Below are 14,709 nucleotides of genomic sequence, written 5' to 3'. Positions count from 1 at the left end.
TCTTGTCATACATAATTTATAAAGGAGGAAATATGTTTAATATACTCAATCCAATAATGTGGTCACAATCACCCTAAATCACAGGCATAATTCAAAAGAGCCAGAAGTCACCCCTTTCCTCTCCCCACCACACCTAGTTATGAGTGGTCAATTTTTAAATGTCTCCCAATTGGAAATAGCATTTTGAAAAGCTGGTGGAACTGGGGTTCCACGTGAAAGCAGCAGAATGGCTTGCCCTTCTCCATGGCAGGGCCACCAGTATCCAGAGCGCGGATGTTTCTTCGGAGTGAGAGTCTCCACTCCCCCAGAGCGTGAGCGGCTATGGCACACGACTGCTCTCTCCCGCTCTGGTTCTCAATTATTCCTTATCAGCCACCACATTATCTCTCACCAACACGTGCCCTCATGTTACAATTAAATAGATCACAGCTTATCTTACACTCCTTACAGTTTAGGTTAATATCTGTCTGTTGAGATTTGGGAATGGTTAATCACTTGCCTGGTACCTCGGTTCTTACCAGCTTTAATTTCAGAAATTATACTTAATAACCTTACCTGGAAGACCAGCACAAGAGACTGCACTCAGGCCACCTTGTCTGTAACTTTACTAGAACACTTCTACTGTGTGGAATATTAGCTTATAAGACTGTCACTTCCATCAGAATCCCCTTGAAAAAGGAAATATGCCTTCTTCTTGGCTTGCACATACTCACCACTCATTAAATGTTTGTAGAATGAACAAATAGGTAATAACTGCTTAAATTTATCTACATTGAAGCACCAAGAGGGACAGAGCAACCTGCTATAGTGTATTCAATCATTCATTCTTTCACGTAATCAATACTGAAAGTGCACAGGAGACATTGAGATGAATGAAACAGGTATGGCCCCTGCTCTTAGGATGTTGACAGTTGATGGAGAAGAAAGACACTGAACAAACGATCACACAAATGATACCCAATTGCAAACTGTGACAAAACACATGAAGGAAAAGTAAGGGTATGTAGGGGTAGGAAGAAACCATGAGACACTGAGGAAAGGATAGTATTTATTCTGAGACTGGAAGATGAGTAGGTTTGCAGCAGGGGGAGAGAGGAGGGAGAATGGAGAAAGATTAAGTTTTCTAAGTATTGGGAACAACATGTGCAAAGGCCCTGAGGTTGAAAAAGCTTGACGCATTCAAGAAACTGATAGGTCAATGTGACTAGAATTTAGCAAGAGGAAGGTGAAGCAGGAGTGTTTGTGAAAATCTATTCCCCCCTCCTTTTTCCCGAGTAAATATCCTTCCTTTGAAATTACAAAACAAAATCCATGCAAGGCTTTTGTAAACCTGTTGAAGGGTTTTTAATTTTGTCCTCAGGTTAAAAGAAAGCCTTCCAAGCAGGAGAGGAACAGAACCAGACCTGCATTTCAAAAAGAACATTCTCCCTGCTCTGTCTTGGTGGAGGGAAAGGTGGGGAGTGAGGGCAAAAGTGGGAGACTGGCCCGAGGGCCCTGGAAGAGCAGAGTGGGGATGGTAGGTGGGTTCGGTATGAATGTTGGAAGTAACTTTCAAGGTCCTGGGGGATGGATTCGATATGGGGGTGAAGTAGACAGTGTGTGTCTGTGGGTTTATTCATTCTCAAAGCTAACCTAGACCTCTAGGGCCAATGGCAGTAGGCCCAACTCCCAAACCATCCTCCAAGCACACACCTGGGACACGTTTGTTGGAATGCACGGTAACAAGCCCCAGGTTGTCCCCCTGGATCCTAGTTCTGCACAAGCTCCACATACATTTCTCCCGGTCCTCATCACAAGGTCCCATACGCTGGTCCAGGTCCTGGTCCCACTGAAGAAAGTGGTTGGGCTCATCCTTGTCAACAGTTGCCTTGGGGTTTCCACGGAAGGAGCCCCTTCCTCAGCCCTACCAACTTGACATGCTCAGGGCTGCCGATGACTGACTACACAATGTCACAGGGACAGTGAAACCTAATCTCTCCTCTTCCTTGAGTGGCCTGTAAACATCCTTCCTTTACAATAAAATAAAAGCCCTGCTTCCCACTGTGAGTTCTGGCCTTGGCTGCCCACACGGTCAGGGCTACAGCGGAGGACCTCTGGCCTCCCAAGCTTTTAGTGGCTGCTCTGTATTCCCTCTGCTCCATTCCCCTGACATCCAAGCCTCTTCTTAAATCATCCTCTGATATCCAGTTTCCCTTTTATATGGCCCCTACTGTCAAAAGCACGGTTTTGTTTTCTTGCTGGGAGACTGATCCAAATTCTTCTGCTGTGCACCCACCACTTCCTGGCTGTGCTCCTGCATCCCCATGCACCACTGCTTCATCCTTACAACCCCCCAACCTGCCCTTCTCCAGCGCCACCTCCTACTCTGAAAGATGTCCCCACTTTTTCTTCTGTTAATATCAAACAGTCCTCTCTCAACATCTCCTTGCTTGACTACTCTTTTCCCTCCGTGACGGTATTTTACAAAATCAGATTCCTCCAGTTAAAGAACTGGATGCTTTCCTAAGAGGGACCACCAGATACTTCTCAAAGCCCCAGCGAGACGACCCCCCCCCCCGCAATTCCTCTATCTCAGAATCAACGTGATCTCTGACTTGTAATGTCTCTTAATTTTGAACGTCCAGTGGGGTTCAAGCTAGGCAAAATTATTGAGTGCCTACTATATGCTTGGCAGAAAGGTATCTATATAAGAGATGTTTCTATTCAAACACCCTCACATCTTCCTCGCCTCTAAGTTCTTGCGCTGATTTTAGGTGGCTAACTGGAGACAGCAGGTTCTAGAGTGGGAGGACGAGGAGGATTAAGCAGTGTGCTGGCGAACCACGGGAAGGCACAGCGGAACATGAGCTTCAGTCCCCTTGCGGGCAGGGCCGAGGCATTTGGCAGGGAGGACTGGCACTGAGCATCAGGGGGCACTGGGTGGGGAGCCGGAATCATGACTGCATGGGTCATCAGCTGCCTGATCACTGAGAGTTAACTGGATGTGAACTTGGCCGCGGTGGGGAGGGGGGCCCTTTGTGCCCACCCCACCCCCAATCTAGTAAATTGAAGGCTGAGAGAGTAATGACTTCCCCTCACATTATGTCAACCACAGGTTGAGGGCTTTCTCCAAGCCCTCACAGGGCGCTGGGACAGTCAGAAACAAAATGTTCCCCCATATCCAGCTGACTCTGCAACATAACCACCACCACAGATACCAGGACTACAAAAAGGACCACCAAGGCACTAACCCATACGTTCCTGGGTGTCCAGCTCTGTCCCCCCCTGAAGAGACTGTGTGCAACTGCAGGGAGAGCTCACAGACCCCAAGGCAGTGGGCACAGACGGCTCAGGGATCGATTCTAATTCCCACGGCGTTCACACTGTCCTGGCAACTCACCCCCCAGAACAGATCCCAGACACTGTGGCCAGCAAAGAACTGGACAAAGGCAACACCAAGATCATTTGCATGCTGGGGAGAGGCCATCCCCCATCCCATCCATTTACACAGGCAGAATGTGCCCTGAGACTTGGACCTAAAAAGCCCTCTGCAAGCACCACAAGTTTTATGGAACCAAAGGGGAACAATAACAACTTCAATGAATCAGAGGAAAGAAAAGAGAATTTCTTCCCCTCCCATGTTGTTCACACTATGCCAGTTACAAAATAATTCACCAAGTTGTTTAATTTCCTTAAAACTCTGAACACCCCGAGTTCATAAAAGTGAATTCTGTGCTGGAAGGAAGATGCATCTCAGATGAACAAGGCTGCATTTGGGAAGGTGGGAAAAGCTACACCTGTTCTCATCCCCCCCCAACCCTCTTTCTCACCACTTACCTGTCACCTTCCTGCGCTTCTCCACTGCAAAACCGGCATTCCTCTCACAGTTGGCTATGCACAAAGTATCCTTCTGTTCTAGTCACATCAAAGCACCTTCACGCTAGGCAGACAGGTCATCGAGGGAATGCAGAAAATTAACAAACCCACCTAGGTTATTTCTATTAAAATTAGCCCCTCAGCCTGTAGGCTCTGTCAGTTTCCATAGAACACAAACTCTGACAAGTCTGTTGAAAACTCTTAACCTTTCCAGGTTGTGTCAACAGCTTGCAAACACAACAGGAGGATGGCGCCTCAGCGTTCAGCCTTCTCTTTGGAAACAGAGGAAGTATCAGGGCCCAGTCACTAGCAGCTTTCACCTTTATCTTCATCCTCCATCTCCTTGCTCATCACCCACTGCCACCTTCGGAGCATATAACCACCTTACTGCATAGAGACTGACGCCTTCCAATTGTCTGTAGGGTTCTGACAAGACTTAGGTCTTGTTTACCTCTCCATCCATATCTTACCCCACTCTCCTCTTCATCATACTCGGCCCCCACAGAAGGCTGCCTCCTCAATTCTTCAAATAGGTCAAGTTCCATCTGCCCCAGGGCCTTTGCATAGCCTAGTCCTCTGCATGGGGCCCTCTCTCACTTACTTAACCCTTTCTCATCCCTTTGGGTCTTAACTCAAAAGTCACTTCCTCAGACTAGGGAAGGCCTCACATTTACCCTCTCATAGCTCTTATACATTTATTTTAAAGCATGTTCCACAGCTGGAAACTATACATGGTATTTATGAGATTATTTAAATAAACTCTATCTTCCCCACCAGAATAAAAGTTCCACGAGAGCAGGAACAATGTACAATTTGATCTAACACAGAACTTGGCACATAGTATGTGTTCAATAAGTTTTTTTTTTATTGGCGTATAATTGCTTTACAATGTTGTGTTAGTTTCTGCCATACAAGGAAGTGAATCAGTTGTATGTATCCCTATATCCCCTCCCTCTTGGACCTCCCTCCCACCCCCCCCCCCCACCCATCTAGGTCATCACAGAGCACCAAGCTGAGCTCCCTGTGCGATACTGCAGGTTCCCACTAGCTATCTATTTCACACATGGTAGTGTACTTCTGTCAAACCTAATCTCCCAATTCATCCCACCCTCCCCTCTTAACAAGTGTTTAATTCATTATTTTGTCACGTCATTCCTCTAGTTAAAAATTTTCCAGTAGCTCCCATGACATTTCATGAAGTCTGAAGCTTTTCGGAACCCTTTGTAATCTCACCAACTTGTAGGAATTCAAGATGATTTCTTATCAATCCCTTGAATGTACTTTCTTCTCCTACCAAGTTCATTACACCTCATCTGAATCGGTCTCTTCTCCCCCTTGCCCCCCGCCCCCTGCCTAGTCAAACCTAGTCAACCCATAAAAATGTATTACATAAAAACAGTTACATAGGAGGCAGTTTAACACAGTGGGAAGAGCGTCACTCTGTACCAGAATCCTGGATTGAAATTCAGCCTTCGCTACTTACTTTTTGTGTGACCTTGGCCATGCCACTTCAATGCCCTGAACTTCTCTCTTATAAAACAGGACATGCCATATCCACAGGCCACTGTGAGAGATAAACGACATTTTTCAAGCACTCAGCACATTTCCTGGCACATAGTAAATACTAGGTAACTATCAGCCCCCTTATACCATGTGAAGAAAATACTTTCATTCTTTAGGTTACACCGTCATAAACCAAAGTCCATATGCCTAAAAGTAGACATATTGTAGAAGCAGCATGGGTCAAGTTCATACACAAAATCTGTTTCCAGGACAATCAAGGGTTATTTTCCCTAGCTGGCACGGAGACACTCATCATAGGTATATGGGCTCATTTCCACGGGGGTCATGCAGATCCTAGAGGTAGGTGTGCTGTCCGTGGTAGCAAAGCAACTCATGTTACAAAGATTTCTTTCCCAAAGTGCCCAGCAAAATCCTAGCTTCTATCAAGGCTCAGCACACTTTGTTTTTGGCCATCTTGTTCACTGAGGAGTGTTTAAGCAGCATCTGCTCCACACTCAACCCTAGCAGAGGCAGAAATACCCAACATGGGCCTTTCCCACAAGGCACCAACAGTGTAGCCAGACAGACAATTGGCCTTGATCACGTGAGACAGTATGGAAATCAGGTCTAAGTGGGGTGGTATAGGCCACGCCCAAAGGAGAAAAAAAATCAAAAGGATAATTTATTCATTTCATAAGCGTCTGTTAAGTCCTATCAAACACCAGTCAATAGTTTTTTTATAATATATTATCCCACTGCTTCTACTTATTTATGTATGTATGTATGTATATATGTATGTTTGGCTGTGTTGGGTCTTCACTGCTGCGCGCGGGCTTCTTTGTGGTGGCTTCTCTTGTTGCGGAGCATGGGCTCTAGGCGTGTGGGCTTCAGTAGTTGTGGCACATGGGCTCAGTAGTTGTGACTCGCAGGCTCTAGAGCGCAGGCTCAGTAGTTGTGGCGCACGGGCTTAGTTGCTCCATGGCATGTGGGATCTTCCCAGACCAGGGCTCAAACCCTTGTCCCCTGCATTGGCAGGCAGATTCTTAACCACTGCACCACCAGGAAAGTCCCCAGTCAATAGTTTAAAAAGAACAATACATGTCTGCTTTTCCACAGCTCATCTCTCACCACCCGTGACCCCCTTCCTCCCCATTCATCCAAATCCTGCTCACCCAGCAAGGCTTTGGTCAAATCACACTTCCCCCATGCAGCCTTCCTTAACCATTCTGGACCAGTTCCATCTTCCCCTGTGCCCCACTTTTAAAAATTTTTTATATTTTGAATATCAATTTTACTACTCAATATCGTCAGGGCCTGTGCTATCAAACCCAGTCATCTTTTATTCCATAAGTCTCATTTCACTATTTTTCAGTATATATTTTTCCCATCTGGTGATGAACTCTAGGAGGCCATGGGCCCTTGATTCTTCTGCAGTGGATTTAAAACAAATGCGTTTTTTGTTTGAATCAAAGTAAGTCTTCCTAAGAGCAACTAAAAGCAGAAAGATGGGGTAAGGATGGAAAATCACCTTTACGGAAAAGGAGCTATGTGCCGGGTCCCTTCCTCAGACTCATTTAAGTCTTAATAAGCCCAGAAGAAGGTACTGAGTCTTCCTGGAAGCCTTGCTCCCCTCCTACACACATCTTCGAAGCATGGTCACTGAACAGCCAGCATCTGCCCACCTTGGCCCTGGCTACATTTATTTCTCAAGTGGGTGTGTATTTCACTGCTTCCAAAATCGCTGAAGTAATTACTTGCCATATCCAATGGGCTGGAATCACCTCTGCTCTGCTTGTTCCTAATACACCCATCAACCAAATCTAAACACACAGGAGACCGGTGATAGAGCAAGAGCTATTTTTGCATGACTGCCTATTTGAAAAAATTCACAAAGGCCTCTGAATGCAAGTAAGACCATAAGAATATAGAGGTTTAAAAATGGTAAGTGGCATTTTGCCAATATGTTCAGAACTACAGTTTTTTTTTTTTTTTTTTTTAAAGAAGTCCACTATTCTCCATTTCCCCAAAAGTTCTTTGTTCTTTTGCTCTAACAAAATAAATTATTCCTCACCTTGGGCAAGTTGGTAGGAACGTGAGAAAATTATATTAAATCAGACATCCTTGAGACCAAAATAGATTGGAACAGGGGTTCTCTTTGTTTAAAATAGTTCTTCAAACAGAAAGCAAAAGAGCTATAGGGAAGAAAAAAGTTGTCAAACACCCTCCAGCACTTTGGAAGCACCTAAGATCTACAAACTATTGATATGTTAATTAAGTTTGCTTTTATCTAACATAGGTGTTTGCTGGTCATGGTCCCATTACCCTGTGGCACTTTCGGCCTCTTAAATAAAATTTCATCTCATGAAAGTCATTAGAAAATGCTTCCTTTACTCTATTTCAGAGCGGCTTCCTCTCCCTTACTATACTTCAGTGAGACTTCATCTTAGTTTGCTAATGTTATGAAGTTCATCACCCAAGCCCAGGGAGAACATACAATCCATTAAGTTCATCCACCATCAGCCTTCTGGCCAGATCAGGAACTAACCATCTCAGATAAGATAAGGAGAAAGTCAGAATTTTCATCACTGAGTGATTAATAATTGTGTTGACTAGCTGCCAGAGTGGTCCCTATCTAGAATTTTAAATGTCTAGAGAAGGAAAAGCCTTTTCAGCAATAACCCACCTCAGTAATCTATTTAAATCTATTGCAAAGTCTTCAATGATGAAAATTCTTTCTTATACCCAACATAAAACCCCTGGGACAGTTTAACTCTGGTTCTATTCCAGGAAAGATGTCCTTTCTGGGTTCTTGAAACATCTTCCTTATACTGGTCTTGGTCTTAAACCGATCAAGAAAGAAGGTCAGGCAAAGTAAGAAATAAACCATCAAGAGTGGAATCCAAACTTAAAAGTATCTAAGGAGTATCTTGTGAATTTGACGTAAGTCAATGTTATTTTTTATGTCAGTTCACATTTTCTTTTCTTTTAAAAAACTAATGCCATCCACGATGCTATCACTAACAATTTTTACTTCCTTCTGGAACAGAGGTTGTCAAACTATGATGTATGGGCTGAATGACTTCTTTTATAAACAAGCTTTCTTGGAACACAGCTATGCTCATTCGTTCACATGTTATGACTGCTTTCTTGCTACAGCGACGGACAGAGTTGTAACAAAGACCCCACTGCCCACAAATCCTAAAATGTTCACTATCTGGCCATTTACAGAAAAAGTGGGTAGACCTCTGTTACCACCAAAATGTTACTACTAAAATGCATAGTATCAAAATGCTAGTCTAAGGCCCAAAGAGAACACTTCGGTTATCTTAAAAACTGAGGCCCACTGTTGTATGATGAATTCAACAGTGATCATGATGAAGACCTCCAAAGAACCACCATCATCATCTTGTATGATCCAATGTACCATCAGCATCTATAAACCCAGTTTTGCCCTCTCATTTGACGTGTCTCATCAAAAAACTAGGAATGTACCACTACTGCCTGTAAAAAGCACTAAACAGAAGCACCAAATAATAAAAGTAACAGATAACCAGTCAGAGGCACTGTACACATGACACGTCATTAGGTGATCAGTATGAACGGTCCACAAGGGCAGGGTTGGTTTACTGTTGAATTCTCAGTACTTTAGAACAGTGGGTAACATATTGCAGTTACCCAACGAATATTTGAGGAATGAATGAAAGTTCTCACAAAAAGGCCACAAAGTTTGTTCTAGTATTAGGTGAAGTGGCCAAGTGGCGATGTGAAACCAGGAGGTTTCAACTTCTCGATACCTCACTGCCTGTGCTAATACGTGCTTCAATCAGCAAGCGCTTCTCCAGCCCATATTGTTTTCAATTAAATAAAGACCCCTTGGCAATGGGATAACTAAATCTAACCTGATTAAATGGTAAGCGTTTGTTGGGGGTTGATTTACTTAGCACTGCATTAGAAACTACAAACCTAAAGAGAAACACGAGATGTTTTTTGCCTACAGCACACACAGAACAGTGCAGCTGTTAAAAGCATGAACTCTGAAAAAGACTGCCCAGCTTTCACATCCTGACTCCATCACTCATTTGCTATGGGACCTTGGGCATGTTATCTAACTGCCCAGGCCTCAGTTTCTCCATCTATAAATGGGAACGATTATAGTACCTGACTAAGAGCGTTGTTGCACACAGTGCCTGTCACATAGTAAGTATTAATATACACTTATGTTAATGTGAGTGGCTTATTATATTTACTTCATTCTTTGATATTTATTTATTTCTTATGGGAAAATAAGAAACCTGCAACTGAGGTGATTAGTGAGTAGAACCTTATCTTTTATAATTTTATAATCCCATGTGTTGGTAGGGCTGATGGTTAGAGAACAGAATCCTCTCTAAGTCCTGGAATGCTCATTCCCTAATACTTCCCTTGGTTAATTTCCACCCACCCTACATGTCTGAGGTTCAATGTCATTTCTCTGGGGCACCCTTCCCTGACCAACCCATCCTCCAAGTGGGCCAGTGTCCGCCCTATGATCCCCAGCCTCTTTGTACCCTGTACCTCCTTTCTACAGAGGCATTATTCCTGAAATTACTTGTGCAACAGACTGTCAACCACATGTGTGTAGTTATTTGCTTCTGTGTGTCTTGCCTTCACACACAGGAAACCTCCATAAGTGTTACCGGACTGAATGACTGTGCAGCGTGGACCCTGAAGGAAGGAGAGAGCACTGTGGGCTTGAAGAGTCTGTGGCGAGGTGAGACTAGAGGTGGCTAGAAATGAAGACATGAAGAAAGCTGAATGATTTGCCAGTCTTGATTTTTTTTTTTTTTAAGGTAAGAAACAGTAGCAGTATGTAATTTCTTGAGAAGAATGTATATAAGCTCATCCTCAACCTCAGAACTTCCTTTAAGTAGTTAATAGAAGAGATTGAGCTGGGTCTCTCTTCTTTTGAGATGGAAGCAGAGATTTCTGGAGAGCAGCCCTGCTAGCTGGTACACTGGTTCCTTTGCACATCTCTGAAAATTACCAGAGAGCATTCCTCAAGGAGGAAGAAAACCTCAGGAGGGAGATTTTCTTTCTATTCAACATTGACTTGGTGATTGAAGGCAATACCACAAAATAAACTTTTACCCTGTTAATTCAATTATGGTTCTTGAGTTGTGACTATTCATGTCAAGTTTGTTATACACACACACAAACACATACACACACACATACACATACACACACACATACACACACACATACACACACATATATATAAAATCTCTTCCTCCTGCTCTCTAATTAGCACTCATTAAACTCAGAAATTCTGTCACTAAGGCACAAGGTAAGTGTGCCTTAGAGAACTACTAAGATTCTCACCTATGTCTTGTTTCTCAGGATATTATCAAGTATGTCCATATTCTGGTGAAAGCATAAACCTTATCTTCATTTAGCTATCAGAGATGGAAAATTTTAAAAACTAAGGAAAAAGAATGAGTCTTAATATGCAATGCAAATGAGTGAATTTTATAAAAGGCAACGATAAAAAAAATTATAATCCCTTTGGCATGCCATTAAGCAAACTCTTCCTGAGGATTATGAGTTTTAAATATGCTCTGCACCATCAATTCATTCATTCAACTAATATTTGTTGTGCCTTCATTTACTCATTCATTCAACTCAACTAATTTATCAAGCGCCCTCTATGTACGGCTTCTGCCAGGTGTGGGAGGTTGAGGCCACTGGATTCAACATGTAGCTGAGTAATGGTACCAGTAGAGACACAGATGGCGTCACCGTGCACTTTTCAGAGCGTGTGCGCACGAGGGAGCACACGCGTCCTCAAAATGGTCATTCCCTGTCTGGGGCAGGAAAAGTACAGAAATGGAGAGTAAGCCTTTATAACCCTTCACGTAGATTTGAGGGTGAAATTTAGAGGAGCATAAAAATCCTATGGGCGGCTCTTTGCTTCCACAAAGCCCATTCTTTGGGCACAACAAAACAATACTGTGAAAATGACCAAGTTACTCCTGTGGCCCTAGGTCACACTTACTCATGGGGCCCTAGGTCACAGTCCTCTCGGGGGGTGGGGGGGAACTGGGCTGAACCAACACAGTCATCTCTTCCTAAACCAGGTACCTATGATGCCCGTAGACATTCCCAAGTCCACATTTTGCAGACAGGGCCTTAAAATGTCTACCTAGGGAATTCTTGAGCCTGCTTTAAAATATTTTATATAACATTAAAATACGAAACATAATATTGATAATACATAAATATAATTTATAATATTAAAATATACACACATATATATACATATATACACACACATATAACACCTCCACCTTTTCTTGAGACCCTGCACAGAAGAAGGTGTATTCGGTCTGGTCCGCTTACCAACTTGTAAGGCACTTCGGCAACTTTTAAAATGTCAAGCGCCATAAAATCAAAGTCCCTGTTATTGTGGTACATTGGCCATCGTTGCCAAAGCAAAACTAGAGACAGAGTTAACCGTCGTAGCCACGAATAGCTGTTCTTGAAGGGCCAAAATCATGATTTTCAATGTTTTTCCATCTGAAATAGGGAAACATTACTCACCAGGGCCTGAAACCGTTTCCTGCCCCACGAAGCTAAATTCCTACGCCAGCAATACGGTCTCCACAGAAGCCCTTAAAACAGAAATGTCACTCCACAAAGTTCTTATTGCGGCCAACACAGCTCTAGGTTTAAACTTAACTGCGGAGACTGAAAATCGGGCTCACCGCAGAGGCGACGAGAGACCTTTATTTTTTGAAACGCCTGGAGACTGATGTCACTGTGCTGTCTCTTCCATGTCACCACTTCCCTCTCCCCAAAACCCAAGTGAACTCTGGAGAAAGTGACAAAGGCCTGAAATTTCAGTTTTACTGCACGGCTGGCACGTATTTCCAAACTCATTTAGTGCTCAGGTAAGTTTCAGCTTTAAGAAACACGGTGGGGAAAAAGACTAGATAATTTACTCACATCAGCATCTGTTCCATAAGGAGGGGGGCAATTCTATTAATGTGATCTTCAGCAAAAAAAAATGTCCTGCTGTTAGGGCTGGTTCTCCAATTTCCTCACTACATCCATATTTACTAAAATGGTTCTTGCTGTGAGTAAAAAAATTGGGTGTTAACACGTACCTCTGTTGCCTGAAAGAACTTACCAGTGATTCCTCCAGGGAAAATTCTGTAGAAGGCTACACCTGAAAAAGGGTTGAACAAGCTGCTTGTCTGTGAGCCCTCCGGGGATGAAGTTGGTTATGTAAATAAATGGCTTTTCTGTGCAGACAGCTAGCCCTACACCTTGCTCTTCCCACAGCAGGCAGCCCAAGCAGGCTTACCCCTTCTGACTTAACAGTCTTGGCCAATGTTTGTCCACAGGGACATGGCCACATTACAACCCCCAGGGTCTCTGTACATTGGCTCTTTTCCCAGAGGGGGGTGAGGACTCCTTTATGACAAAATATTATGTAAACTCCCACATCATTATCATTTTAGCCCATTAATTAAAAACTCTCATAAATTATTTAGCAGCGCTTTAAGTATTTATAAATCCCAAGACCATCTACATTTATTTCCAAAAGAATAGCACAGAAGATGTGTGTGCAATGAGTAGGTAGGTACTGTTTGGTGGTGAGAGGTGTACGGATTCCCACATCCCTAGTGAAGACTCTGAGGTCCGTAGGGATCCAGCACCCATAGGTTTGGAATCTTGGGTCTGGCTCAGTGAAGACACTGCTCCCTTTCATATCTCCGGAGTGCAGGAAGGAGTTGCCTTTCAAGTCTTTTAATTTGGCCCCTCTTACTGGGAGGTGCTCCACTATGAAGCCTTTGTAATGGATATTCCAACGAAATGCACATTACCAGCCACATTCAAGGGCGCCATTTAAAATAAAAACCCACACAAGATCTCTCAGCAAACCACTGGCTTTAAAGGGAGCCTGGCTGACTCAAAAGACAGGACACTTGATCCTGGACATGCCACACCACACGGCCTCCTGGCACGGCTCTGCTGGTTCTGACCATGGAATTTCCAAAACAGACACCCTCCAACAAAGCCAAGAGCACATTTTTGTGGCTACAGAGCGAAGTGAGGTTTCTCTCTATTAGAGAGAGATGGCATCGCTACATGGGCTTGTTTTCCCTCACAGGGTACCAGTGTCAGAGAGTCAGCCTCCCGAGAGAAGTGTGACAGGAAGAGAAAAGCTACTTGGTTCAGGTGCCACGTGGTTTGGGAGACAAGCTGGCCCCCAAGAACCTTGGGAAGGAAGAAGCAATTTCAGCACCACAAGAGGAATGGGACTCCAGAACCGAATGATGCAGTGATTATTCCGCCAGGACCACCCACGGGCCAAAAAGCCAAGAAGTTATCAATGAAGGGGCTTCCTTGATGGGGGAGTCATGAGCTCAGTTCTGTGCTGGCAGAGAGGAAAGCTACTTGGGTAGGGTGGAGAAGGGTGAGCCACGTGTAGGGAACACAAGGTAGATTGGTTGGGGGGCTCAGTGTCAAAGACAGACCTACCACTGGCAAAACACCTCTGTAGGCAACCCACAGGAACCCTCTGCTGGTCCTTCAACACTTTCTCAAAAGCACTGTCTTGATGGAGAATGAACCATTTTAGCAATAATGGGCAAGACAAATTGGAAAGGCAAGACGACTAGGGATAAGTCTGCGGTCATCACTCAAGTGTGATGTAAGATGGCTTTGGAATGAAGATGGTGGATATGGAAATGTCAATTAATAGGGCACCCCCGAGAGATGACCTCCCCGCTGAGCAAGTCATCAGACTTACTGCCAAACTGTGGTTCCGATTTTAGCATTTTAGGTGTAGACACTACAGGATAGGGGTTGGCCATGTGCACCACTGGCCTAAAGAAAAGAAAATTCTAGGGTAACAGCAGAATAAAAGGAGAGTGCCCGTAAAAGGATCCCCACGTTGCCTCTTCTCCTGAAGCCCTCATAGCACCAGCACCCATCCCGAGACACCCCATTCCTAGACTTCCCACACCAAGCGGCCATTCCTTTGAGGTGAACTGCAGTGACGAGGTAGTAAAATAGAGAAATGACCCAGATGATTACAAATATCACTGCAATGTGGACTTTCCGGTTGGAGTGGATGTGAAGCTCAAACAAAGTGCTCATCCCATGAAGGAAGCTAAGGAGGCTAGTGAGGATGCAGTTTCCCTGAGCTCTGAGAGCTGGGCTCGTGGCGCTGGGTGAGCCTTGTTCCTGGCTCTGCCACTGTCACACCGGATAAAGCTGAAAGAATTATTTTTCTAGCTTCAAGATTCTGTATTTGTAAACAGAAAAGATATAACTAAATGGCTCCTAGGTCCCTGCGAGCAC

General features: G+C 44.1%; 1 protein-coding gene across 1 annotated transcript in view; it reads right to left on the bottom strand.

The window, feature by feature from the left end:
• The window catches only part of LOC133085142 (nuclear receptor ROR-alpha), a 593,802-nt gene extending 588,410 nt beyond the window's left edge, over positions 1 to 5,392 (bottom strand). The window contains exon 1 of the mRNA XM_061182048.1: positions 5,339 to 5,392. The gene's annotated coding sequence lies outside the window, so the exon portion shown is untranslated. The remainder of the gene's footprint in view (positions 1 to 5,338) is intronic.
• Positions 5,393 to 14,709: the final 9,317 nt, after the last annotated feature.

Source organism: Eubalaena glacialis, chromosome 2 (genome assembly GCF_028564815.1).
Source record: "Eubalaena glacialis isolate mEubGla1 chromosome 2, mEubGla1.1.hap2.+ XY, whole genome shotgun sequence".
In the NCBI taxonomy this organism is placed as follows: domain Eukaryota; kingdom Metazoa; phylum Chordata; class Mammalia; order Artiodactyla; family Balaenidae; genus Eubalaena; species Eubalaena glacialis.
This window is presented reverse-complemented; position numbering and strand designations above follow the sequence as displayed.